Here is a 12,636-nt window from a genome sequence, read left to right on the forward strand (position 1 = left end):
GAACCGACTGGACAGCACCTAACAACAACAACAAATAACAAAGTAACACAAATAAGAATATTTTTCCCCTCCTATCAAACGGGCAAGATTTATTTTAGTACTTAGTGTTGACAGGACCGTGATGAGGCAGGCTCTATCCTGTACCACTTGTGGAAGTATCTAGTGGTAGAATCTCTCTGGAAGCAATTTGCCCTCATGAAATAAGAGCTTCAAGAGGCAAAATATTTACCTTAGTTTAGCAATTCAACAACTGAGAAACTACAACAGAACATGCTAATTTTCCCCTAATATCCACTCTCCCTTTCATCTTTACATAACTAAAGCCGTGGATTTCAGTGGGGTACAGGGCTGCCCAGAATAAACACTACATTTTCCAGCCACCCTTCCAGCCAGGTGTAGATTTATTAAATTCAAGCCAATGGGATGTGACCAGAAAACTGTGGGTAAGATCTATTGAAATAATCAAAGACTTTCCCTCACTTTCTAATAGCAAATTCTAGACCATATTTTCATATCCTTAGACTGTCCCCCAAATTACTTATTGAAAGCCCAAAGTCTGTTGTTGTAAATGCTTTCTAACACCCTCTTACTGAGATGCACCATATGAAGTTAATTTGGATAGATAAACAGTTATTTGTTATAGTTATTTGATACAACATGTTATTCCATTCTTGAACAGAAGTTTACTTCTTTAAAGAGATTAATAAAGAAAATCCAGACTTAAAACTATTTGTAGGTTATCATATCATCAACACACACACAAATCAGTTTTTCATGAAGAAATGTAGAAGTGATTGAATTACTGGAGTGTCATTTCACTACCAAAAGTTACTTGGAATTCAGAAAATCACATTTGTAGCATTACAGCTAGAAAGAAGCAAGTGAAACTTTCAGTAATTATTAGTTTGTCATGAAAAATGGTACCAAGAATTTTGACTCATGTAATAAAGGTATCACCCCACTGACAGTTATCGCATTCTCAGGGTTGTAAAAAGCAATCCTTCTTATTTTAATGAGAATAAGATACTTTGACATTAAATTGGGCTCTTCAGAACCTTCAAAAACACTTTGTAAACTTCCTGTGTTTGCTTGACTTCATGTAATGAATAGCTTATAATTTTAAACAAGTAAGTGAGAAATATATCTTTCTATTGGGGGTTGAGGACAAAAATAGTGGCAAGAATAAGCTATTGAGGCAAAATCAGTCTCATATTTTTTGTTCTTGCCCTGTCACTGCATGCTGAAACATAATACAATATTGTTAACTTTGATGAGTTGTTTTAACAAAACAGTCACCCCTTGACTGTGGGAACAGTAATTTTTATGGTATAAAATTCCATTGAAGTAGAAAAAAATTAATAGGAATGCCATTTTGCTTAAACATGCTCAGGAAAATACAATGCTTCAACAGCAAATTACAATACATGAGGAATACTTTTTTTTAAAGCAAATTTCATATTAGTCTTTTTATCAAGAATGTCACTGCTAAGGTAGAGCCAAGATCGCAGAGTAGTCAGATGCTTCCGGTGATCCCTCTTGCAACAAAGACCCCCCAAAATAAGTGAAATGATTACTTATATGTCAAGCTAGGAGCCCTAGCACCAAAGGCAAAGTTAGAAAATGGACTGAGTGGCAGGGGGAGGAAGAGGCAGTTCAGAAGCAGTGAGGAATTGGTGGACCTGATTCAGTGGAAACCCTGAGGCATGAACCCCTGGTGCGACCATGGTGGGGCTGGTGGTAGCGTCCTGGATGCAATTTTCTCAGGGAGCAACAGGAAGCCATACAGCCTACTCACACCTCTGGAACCAGAGAAGAACAGCACTCTTGGAAAAAGCTAAATACTTATGTTTATTTTGCCATGCCCCATGCCTCAAAGCTGGTTTCAGAGGCTGTCAATTTCCCTGGGCCAGAGATAGATCCTTCTGCATATCCTGAGCCATTCTCCCGGCTTAGGAGAAGGAATAAATTAATAATTGGGGGAAAAGATAATCTGCCTACTCCACTAAGCTGGGAAGTTAAGGACAAAAGTGGCTCTTGTCCAGGCACAAATGGTCTGCACACTTTGAATACATTTCACCCCTTCATGGACCTGTGTAGGCCCATTTCAGGAGAATAGGCCATTGTTGGTAGACTACATTTGTTTCAGCTCTGCAGTAGAGAGACAGGTTTTTGATGTTTGACACCATTTTACCTATTAAACATGGTCCTAACCTATCTACACCAGGGTCCTAAGGACCGGTGGCCCCACCCACATCACCTAGCCGATCATGACAGAGTTCCAAGGATAAGTGGTACCTCCCGGCCCTTACAACCAAAAGCATTAGGTGTCTGTGGTCTGGTTGCAGAGCCCACCCACCTGTACTCTCAAGGGAACAGGGATGTACTTTCCTCAGAGACACACAGGACACTGTTTTCACCCCCTGCCATGTTTAGAGCATGACCTCCTGCTGCAACCAGATACCTGTGCCTACACCAATCACCCCTACCCCTCTAAGACTGTAGGACAGAGCCTGTACCACACACCTGATGACCAAATACATGGATGCCTGAGCTGAATCCATTCAACAAAAGTGAATGGACTCCTAGGCTCACATGCCTGGTAACAGCTCTAGCCATCTGGAGACAGGATGTAAGAGCTTCAAATGTGAAAATAATCAAGCTAGTTCACTCAAGCAGTCTATTTGGGTATATCAAAACAAAACAAAGCAAGAAGCTAGGATACAGTAAGCAAACACAATAAATTAATGCAATAACTTATAGATAGCTTGGAGAAACAGTCAAAATCAAATCACATAAGGAAGCAGATCATGATTGCTTCAGCCAGCTCTCAAAACAAAGAATCAAGGAATCTTCCAGATGGAGATATATTCCTGGAATTACCAGATGTAGAATACAAAAGATTAATATACAGAGCTCCTCAAGACATCAGGAATGTGATCACACAAAATGCAGAACAAGCCAAGGAACACAGAGATAAGCAGTTGAAGAAATTAAAAAAGGTTATTCAAGAATATAATGGAAAAATTTAATAGGCTGCAAGAATCCATAGAGGCATAGCAATCAGAATTCCAGAAGATTACCAATAAAATTATAGAACTAGACAAATCAAAAGAAAGTCAGAGGAGCAGAATTGAAGAACTGGAAGACAGAATTAGTGTGACTGAAGATAAAACACTTGGCACCAATATATTTGAAGAAAAATCAGATAAAAGAATTTAAAAAAATGAAGAAACCCTAAGAATCATATGGGGCTCTAACAAGAGAAATAACCTATGAGTGACTGGAGTACCAGAAGAGGGAGGATAACTGAAAATACAGAGAGAATTGTTGATGATTTGTTGGCAGAAAGTTTCCCTGATATTGTGAAAGATGAGAAGATATCTATCCAAGATGTTCATCAAACTCTACATAAGGTAGATCTCAAAAGAAAGTCACAAAGGCATATTATAATCAAACTTGCTAAAACCAAAGATAAAGAGAATCTTAAGACTGGCTAGGGATAAATAAAAAGTCACGTACAAAGGAGACTGAATAAGAATAAACTCGGACTACTCAGCAGAAACCATTCAGGCAAGAAGGCAATGAGATAAATTACATAAAGCATTGAAGGAAAATAAAATTACCAGCCAAGAATCATATATCCAGCAAACCGGTCTCTCAAATATGAAGCTAAAATTAGGATATTTTCAGATAAACAGAAGTTTAGGAAATTGGTAAAACCAAACCAAAACTACAAGAAATACTAAAGGGAGTTCGCTGGTTAGATAATCAGTAATATCACATATCAGCCCAAGACTAGAACACAGGATAGAGCAACCAGATGTCAGCCCACATAGGGAAATAACAAAAATATATCAAGATAAAAAATGCTTAAAACAGAGAAATGGTGATTCCATTATGTAAAAGGAGACAATGTTAAAAAAATAAAGAGGGACTAAAAAATGTAGTCATAGATCTTTCATATGGAGAGGAAGTCAAGGTGATGTAAAGAAATAAAAGTTAGGTTTAAACTTAGAAAACTAGGGGTAAATATTAAGATAACCACAAAGGAGACTACCTTACTTATCAAAATAAAATACAAGAAAAAAACCAAAACTCAGCAAAACAATATCAACAACAATGAATAAGAAGAAAAGACAATATATACAGATAAACTATTCACCATAAAAAAATTAAGTGGAAAAAAGAAATAGTCAACAACACACAAAAAAGACATCAAAATTATAGCACTAAACTCATAACTATCCATAATTACTCTGAATGGAAATGGACTAAATGCATTGATAAAGAGACAAAGAGGTGCAGAATGGGAAAAAAAAAAAAAAAACCCCATCTATATGGAGCCTACCAGAGACATACCTTAGACTTAAAGACAAAAACAAACTAAAACTCAAAGGATGGAAAAAAATATATCAAGCAAACAACAGTCAAAAAAGAGCAGGAGTGGCAATATTAACTTCTGACAAAACAGACTTTAAAGTTAAATCCACCACAAAGGATAAGGAAGGACACTACATAATGATTAAAAAAGACAACATACCAGGAGGATATAACCATATTAAATATTTATGCACCCAATGACAGAGCTTCAAGGTACAAAAAGTATAACAGCATTGAAAACTGAGATAGACAAGTACAAAATTATAGTAGGAGAATTCAACACACTACTTTAGGTGAAGGAAAGAACATCCAGAAAGAAGCTTAATAAAGACACAGGAGTTCGAAATGCTGCAATCAAACAACTTGACCTCATGGATATATACAGAGCACTCCACCCAAGAGCAGCCAAATATACTTTCTTTTCCAGCACACATGGAACATTCTCTAGAATACACCACATATTAGGTCATAAAGCAAGCCTTAACAGAATCCAAAAAATCAAAATATTACCAAGCATATTCTCTGACCATAAAGTCATAAAAGTAGAATTCAATAACAGAAAGAGCAGGGAAAAGAAATCAAACACTTAGAAACTGAACAATACCCTGCCCAAAAAGACTGAGTTATAGAAGACATTAAGGATGGAATAATACAATTCAGACAATCCAATGAGAATGAAAACACTTCCTATCAGAACCTTTGGGACACAGCGAAAACAGTGCTCAGAGGTCAATTTATATCAATAAATGCACACATCCAAAAAGAAGAAAGGGGCAATATCCAAGAATTATCCCTACAACTTGAACAATAGAAAGAGAGCAACAAAAGAAACCTTCAGGCACCAGAAGAAAGAAAATAATAAAAATTAGAGCAGAATTAAATGAAATAAAGAACACAAAAACAATTGAAAGAGTTAACAAGACCAAAAGCTGGTTACTTGAGAAAATTAATAAAACTGATAAACCATTGGCCAAACTGACAAACAGGAGAGGAAGCAAATAACCTGAATAACAAATGAGATAGGTGATATCACAACAGACCCAACTGAAATTAAAACGATCATATCAGATTATTATGAAAAATTGTACTCTAACAAATTTGAAAACCTAGAAGAAATGGATGAATTTCTAGAAATACACTACCTACCTAAAGAAACACAAACAGAGGTAGAACAAGGGAATAACCCCATAGCAAAAGAAGAGATTGAAAAGATAATTAAAAAAAAAAAAACTCCCAAGAACAACAACAAAAAAGCCCTGCTCTGGAAGGCTTCACAGGAGAGTTCTACCAAACTTTCAGAGAGAAGTTAACACCGCTACTACCAAAGTTATTTCTGAGCATAGGAAAGGATGGATTATTCCCAAAATCATTCTATGAATCCAGCATATCTCTGATAGCAAAACCAGATAAAGACACCACACAAAAAGAAAATTACAGACCTATATCTCTCATGAACTTAGACGTAAAAATCCTCAACAAAATTCTAGCCAATAGAATTCAACAACATATCAAAAAAATAATTCACCATGACCAAGTGGGATTCATACCAGATATGCAGGGATGGTTTGACATCAGAAAAATGATATGTGTAATCCATCATATAAATAAAATAAAAGGCATGAAGAACATGATTTTATCAACTGATGTAGAAAATGCATTTGACAAAGTCCGATATCCATCCGTGATAAAAACTCTCAGCAAAATAGGAATAGAAGGAAAATTCTCAATACAATAAAGGGCATTTAAGGAAACCCTGGTAGTGTAGTGATTACATGCTACAGTTGCTAACCAAAAGGTCCGCAGTTTGAATCCACCAGGCACTCCTTGGAAACTCTATGGGGCAGTTCTACTCTGCCCTATAGGGTCGCTATAGGGTCACTATGAGTCAGAATTGACTCGACTGCAACAGGTACGGTATGGGTATACAAAGCCAACGGCCAACATCATCGTAAATGGAGAGAGTGTGAAAGCGTTCCCCTTGAGAATGGGAACCAGACAAGGATGCCCTTTATCACCACTCTTATTCAACACAGTGCTGGAGGTCCTAGCCACAGCAATTAGGCTAGATAAAGAAATACAGGGCGTCCAGATTGGTAAAGAAGTAAAAGTATTTCTTTTTGCAGATGACATGATCTTATACACAGAAAACCCAAAAGAATCCTCAAGAAAACTACTGAAACTAGTAGAAGAGTTCAGCAGAGTATCAGGATACAAGATAAACACACAAAAATTAGTTGGATTCCACTACACCAACAAAAAGAACATCAAAAAGAAAATCATCAATTTACAGTAGCCCCCAAGAAGATAAAATGCTAACGAATAAATCTAACCAGAGATGTAAAAGACCTACTCAAAGAAAAATACAAGACACTACTACAAGAAACCTAAAGAGATCTACATAAGTGGAAAAACATACCTTGTTCGTGGAGAGGAAGACTCAACATTGTAAAAATATCTATTCTACCAAAAGCGATATATAGATACATTGCAATTCAAATCCAAATTCCAATAACATTTTTTAATGAGATAGAGAAACAAATCACCAATTTCCTATGGAAGGGAAAAAGCCCCTGAATAATTAAAGCATTACTGAAAAAGAACAAAATGGGAGGCCTCACACTACCTGACTGTAGAGCTTATTATACCACCATAGTAGTCAAAACAGCCTGATACAACAACAGATATATAGAATAATGGAACAGAATTGAGAATCCAGACATAAATCCATCCACATACGAGCAGCTGATATTTAACAAAGGACCAAAGTCAGTTAAATAGAGAAAAGGCAGTCTCTTTAACAAACAGTGCTAGCATAATTGGATATCCATCTGCAAAAAAGAAAAGAAACAGGACCTATACCTAACACCAGGCACAAAAACTAACACAAAATGGATCAAAGACCTAAACATAAAATCTAAAACGATAAAAATCATGGAAGAAAAAATAGGGACAATGCTAGGAGCGCTAATACATGGCATAAACAGTATACAAAACATTACTAACAATGCACAAACACCAGATGAGAAACTAGATAACCAGGAGTTCCTAAAAATCAAACACCTATGCTCATCCAAAGACTTCAACAAAAGAGTAAAACGATTACCTACAGACTGGGAAAAAGTTTTTAGCTATGATATTTCTGATCAGAGACTGATCTCTAAAAACTACATGATACTGAAAAAACTCAGCAACAAAAAGACAAATAACCCAATTAAAGAAATGGGCAAATTATATGAACAGGCAATTTACTAAAGACATTCGGGTAACTAACAAGTACATGAGGAAATGCTCATGATCATTAGCCATTAGAGAAATGCAAATCAAAAGTATAAGGAGATTCCATCTCACTCCAACAAGGCTGGCATTAATCCAAAAACACAAAATAATAAATGTTGGAGAGATTGTGGAGAGACTGGAACACTTTTATACTGCTAGTGGGGATGTAAAATGGTACAACCACTTTGGAAATAAATTTGATACTTCCTTAAAAATCTAGAAATAGAACTGTCGTACGATCCAGCAATGCTACTCCTTGGAATATATCCTAGAGAAATAAGAGCATTTACAAGAACAGATATATGCACACCTACGTTCATTACAGCACTGTTTACAATAGCAAAAAGGTGGAAGCAACCAAGGTGCCTATAAACGGATGAATGGATAAATAAATTATGGTATACTCACACAATGGAATACTACTCATAGACAAAGAGCAATGATGAATCTGTGAAACATTTCATAACATGGAGGAATCTGGAAGGCATTATGTGGAGTGAAATTAGTCAGTTGCAAAAGGACAAATAGTGTATGAGACCACTATTATAAGAACTTGAGAAATAGTTTAAACGGCGAAGAAGATATTCTTTGATGGTTATGAAAGTGGGGAGAGAGAGAAGGAGAGGGATATTCACTAATTAGATAGTAGACAAGAACTATTTAAGGTGAAGGGAAAGACAACACATAATACAGGAGAGGTCAGGACAACTGGACTAAACGAAAAGCTAAGAAGTTTCCTGAATAAATTGAACCCTTCGAAGGCCAGAGTAGGAGGGTGCAGGGATTTGGGGACCATGGTTTCAGGAAACATCTAGGTCAGTTGATGTAATAAAATCTACTAAGAAATTCTGCATCCCACTATTGTGTGTGGCATCTGGGGTCTTAAACGCCAGCAAGCAGCCATTTAAAATCATCAATTGGTCTAAACCCACCTGGAGCAAAGGAGAGTGAAGAACACCAAAGACACAAAGTAATTATGAGCCCAAGGGACAGAAAGGGCCACATAAACCAGAGACTATATCAGCCTGAGACCAGAAGAACTAGATGGTGCCAGGCTACAACCGATGAGTACCCTGACAAAAAATCCCTGATGGAGCAGGAGAGCAGTCAGACGTAGGCTTCAATTTCTCATTAAAAAAAAAAAAAAACTAGACTTAATGGTCTGACTGAGAGTAGAAGTACCCTGGAGGTCATGTTCCTCAGGCCTTCTGTTAGCCCAAGACTGGAACCATTCCCAGAGCCAACTCTTCAGGCAAGGATTAGACTGGACTATAAGATAGAAAATGATACTGGTGAGGAGTGAGCTTCTTGGCTCAGTTAGACACATGAGACTATGTGGGCAGCTCCTGTCTGGAGGGGAGATGTGAAAGCAGAGGGAGATAGAAGCTGGCTGGATGTACTTGGTAATACAGGGTGGAGAAAAGAAGTATGCTGCCTCATTAGGGGGAGAACAACTAGCAGTACATAGCGAGATGTATATAAATTTTTGAATGAGAGACTGCGTTGACTTGTAAACTTTCACTTAAAGCACACAAAAAAAGACTGGAAATAGAAGTACCATAGGATCCAGCAATCTCACTCCTTGGAATACATCCTAGAGAAATAAGAGCTGCCACCTGAATAGATATAGGCACAACCATGTTCATTACAGCACTGTTCACAATAGCAAAAAGATGGGAACAACTTAGGTGTCCATCAATGGACGAATAGAAAAGTTATGGTATATTCATACAATGGAATACTATACAATGATAAACAACAATGATGAATCAGGAAATATCTCATAATATGAAAGAATCTGGAAGGCATTATGCTGAGTGAAATTAGTCTGTTTCGAAAGGACAAATATTGTCTAAGACCACTACTATAAGAACTCAAGAAAAGTTTTAAACACAGAAGAAAAGAGTCTTTGATGGTTACAAGGTTGGGGACAGAGGGAGGGGGGAATTTACTAATTAGATAGTAGACAAGTATTATCATAGGCAAAGGGAAGGATATCACACAACACAGGGGTAGTCAGCCACAGTGGACTAAACCAAAAGCTAAGAAGTTTCCTGAATACAAGCGAAAACTTCAGAGGACAGTGTATCGGGGCAGGGGTCTGGGGACCATGGTTTCAGGTCAATTGTCATGACAAAGTTTTTTAAGAAAATGTTCTGCATCCTACTTTGTTGAGTGGTGTCTGGGGTCTTAAAAGCTAGTGAGTGGCCATCTAAGGTGCATCAATTGATCCCAAACCACCAGGGCAAGGGAGAACGAAGAACACCATAAATACAAGGAAAATATGAGCCCAACAGACAAAAGGGCCCACATAAACCAGAGACTCCATCAGCCTGAGACCAGAAGAAATAGATTACGCCTGGCTACCACAAATGACTGCCCTGGGAAGGAATGCAACAAAGAGTCCCTGAAGAAGCTGGAGAAAAGTGCGGTGCAGAACTCAAATTCTAGTAAAAAGACCAGACTTACTTGTCTAAGACTGGAGGAACCCCAGAAGACACGGCCCCTGGACTCTCTGTTAACCAATAGCTAAAACAATTCCTGAAGCCAACTCTCAGATTAGACTGTACTATAAGCCATAAAATGATCTCGTAAACAGTGTGCTTCTTAGTTAAGTTGGATACATGAGACTAAATGGGTACCTCTTGTCTGGAGGGAAGATGAAAAGGCAGAAAGGGATCGGAGCTGGTTGAATGGGCACAGGCTATCCAGGGTGCAAAGGAGGAATATGCAGTCACATTATAGGGATAGCAGCCAGGGTCACATAACAACAACGGGTGTATAAATTTTTGTATGAGAATCTAACTTGAGCTTAATCTTTTGTCTAAAGCGTACACACACACACACACACACACACACACACAAATTACATAAGCTATGATTCTAAAATTTGGGGGAGAAGGCAAAGAGTATACACAATTCATATAAAAGACAAAAGAAAAAATAAATCGAATCATGAATAATAGTTCCTAAGTGGTAGGCTTATGATTAACTTGTATTATCTTCTGTATAACTTTCTGTATTTTCCAAATTCTCTACGATGAACATGTTAAAAATACCACTTTTTAGCTTTTTTCCACTAACAGAAATAATACAAGTTTCCTCTAGGCAATCTGGAAACTACAGATAAACCCAAACTAACAAAAAAAAGAAATCATTCCTGATAACACTGTCCAGAGAGAATAACTATTGCCATTTAGGTTTTTTTTTAAACAATCTTTTTCTGTACTTGCATGTGTGTGTTTTTTATACAAAAATAAAATTGTACTGGCCATAAAATAAATAAATAATCTGTGACAAAAGGACTGGGTGTGAAAAATATGTCTATTTATGTACACAGTAAGCCTAAAAGAACCTTGAAGATGTGGTTATTGAATAGAACGAAATGTTACAAAAAATGAAAATTAGACGTATGCTCATCAAAAGCAGGAAAATGCAGAACAGAATTTCAAATTCTTATAGAATCTAGTTTTTCTGGTTTTATGTAGACTGTGTGAATCTCGAAACTATTGCCCTGTGATAATCCTTAACCCTCAAACCAAAAATATCCCCTGAAGTCTTGAAACCAAACAGTGTTTAGCTTAACTAGTAAAGTACATCTGCCTTGCCCATCACACTCTTTTAAGATCGATGTACATGGGATCAAATTGACAAAACTAGCTAGAAAGATTGGATAGGAACCTTGGGAGCAGAAAATTTATGTTAATGGAGAGGAGCAACTCAGAAAAGGAGAGCAAGAATGGTTGCACAGCTCAAAGAATGGAAGTCACTGAGTTATACATGTAGAAACTGCTGACCTGGTGTATGTTTGACTGTATGTTCTCAATCACAACAAAATACATAAAATAAATTGTAAACAAACAATAAAAAGGAACATATGGCTGTAACATCACTAACAAAAATAGGAAAGTAAAGGAGCAAAGGTGGAAAGTTACAGTGTAAAGAGAAGAAGGGATTCATCTTTTATAAAGTCATAAAGAGAAGTCTAATAATAATGTTTTGTTGTTGTTAAATGCTTTTTAGTTGATTCCAACTCCTAGCGACCTTGTGTTCTAGAGAATAAAACCCTGCCGGGACCTGCGCCATCCTCAAAATCGTTGCTGTGTTTGAGTCCATTGTTGCAGCCACTGTGTCAATCCATCTCCTTGAGAGTCTTCCACTTTTTCACTGACCCTCTACTTCACCAAGCATGGTGTCCTTCTCCATGGACTGGTCCCTTCTGATAACATGCTCAAAGTACGTGACATGAAGTCTCCTTAACCTCGTTTTCAAGGAGCATCTGACTGTACTTCTTCCAAGACAAATTTGTTTGTTTTTCTGGCTGGCCATGGTATATTCAATTTTCTTGGCCAACACCATAATTCCAAGGCACCAAATTCTTCATGGTCTTTCTTATTCATTGCTCAGCTTTTGCATGCATATGATGCAATTGATAATACCATGGCTTGGGACAGACTCACCTTGGTCCTCAAAGTGCCTTCTGTGCTTTTTAACACTTTAAAGAGCTTTTTTGCAGCAGATTTTCCCAATGCAACGTGTCATTTGATTTCTTGACTATTGCTTTGATGGACATTGTTTGGGGAACAAGGGAAATGAAATCTTTGAAAACTTCAATATTCTCTCCGTTTATCAAGATGTTGCTTATTGGTCCAGTTGTGAGGTTTTTTGTTTTTTTATGTTGAGGTGTAATCCATACCAAAGGCTGCAGTGTTTGATATTCATCAGTAAGTGCTTCAAGTGCTCTTTGCTTTCAGCAAGTAAGCTTGTGTCATCTGCAGATTGTTAATGAGTCTTCCTTCATTTAACCAGTCAAAACTGAGTTTATCGAAATATATTGTTTAGTCAAATTGAATTTTGAACAATATAAATGTGTTAATTATCAAACAAAATTAAATTTTTACAAAGCCAATTTCCAGAATAATAAAATGAAACAAATAGACACAAATGGTATCTGATTTGTGCCTAACCACACAGAGATGT

The sequence above is a fragment of the Loxodonta africana genome, chromosome 6 (genome assembly GCF_030014295.1).
Source record: "Loxodonta africana isolate mLoxAfr1 chromosome 6, mLoxAfr1.hap2, whole genome shotgun sequence".
Classification (NCBI taxonomy): Eukaryota; Metazoa; Chordata; class Mammalia; order Proboscidea; family Elephantidae; genus Loxodonta; species Loxodonta africana.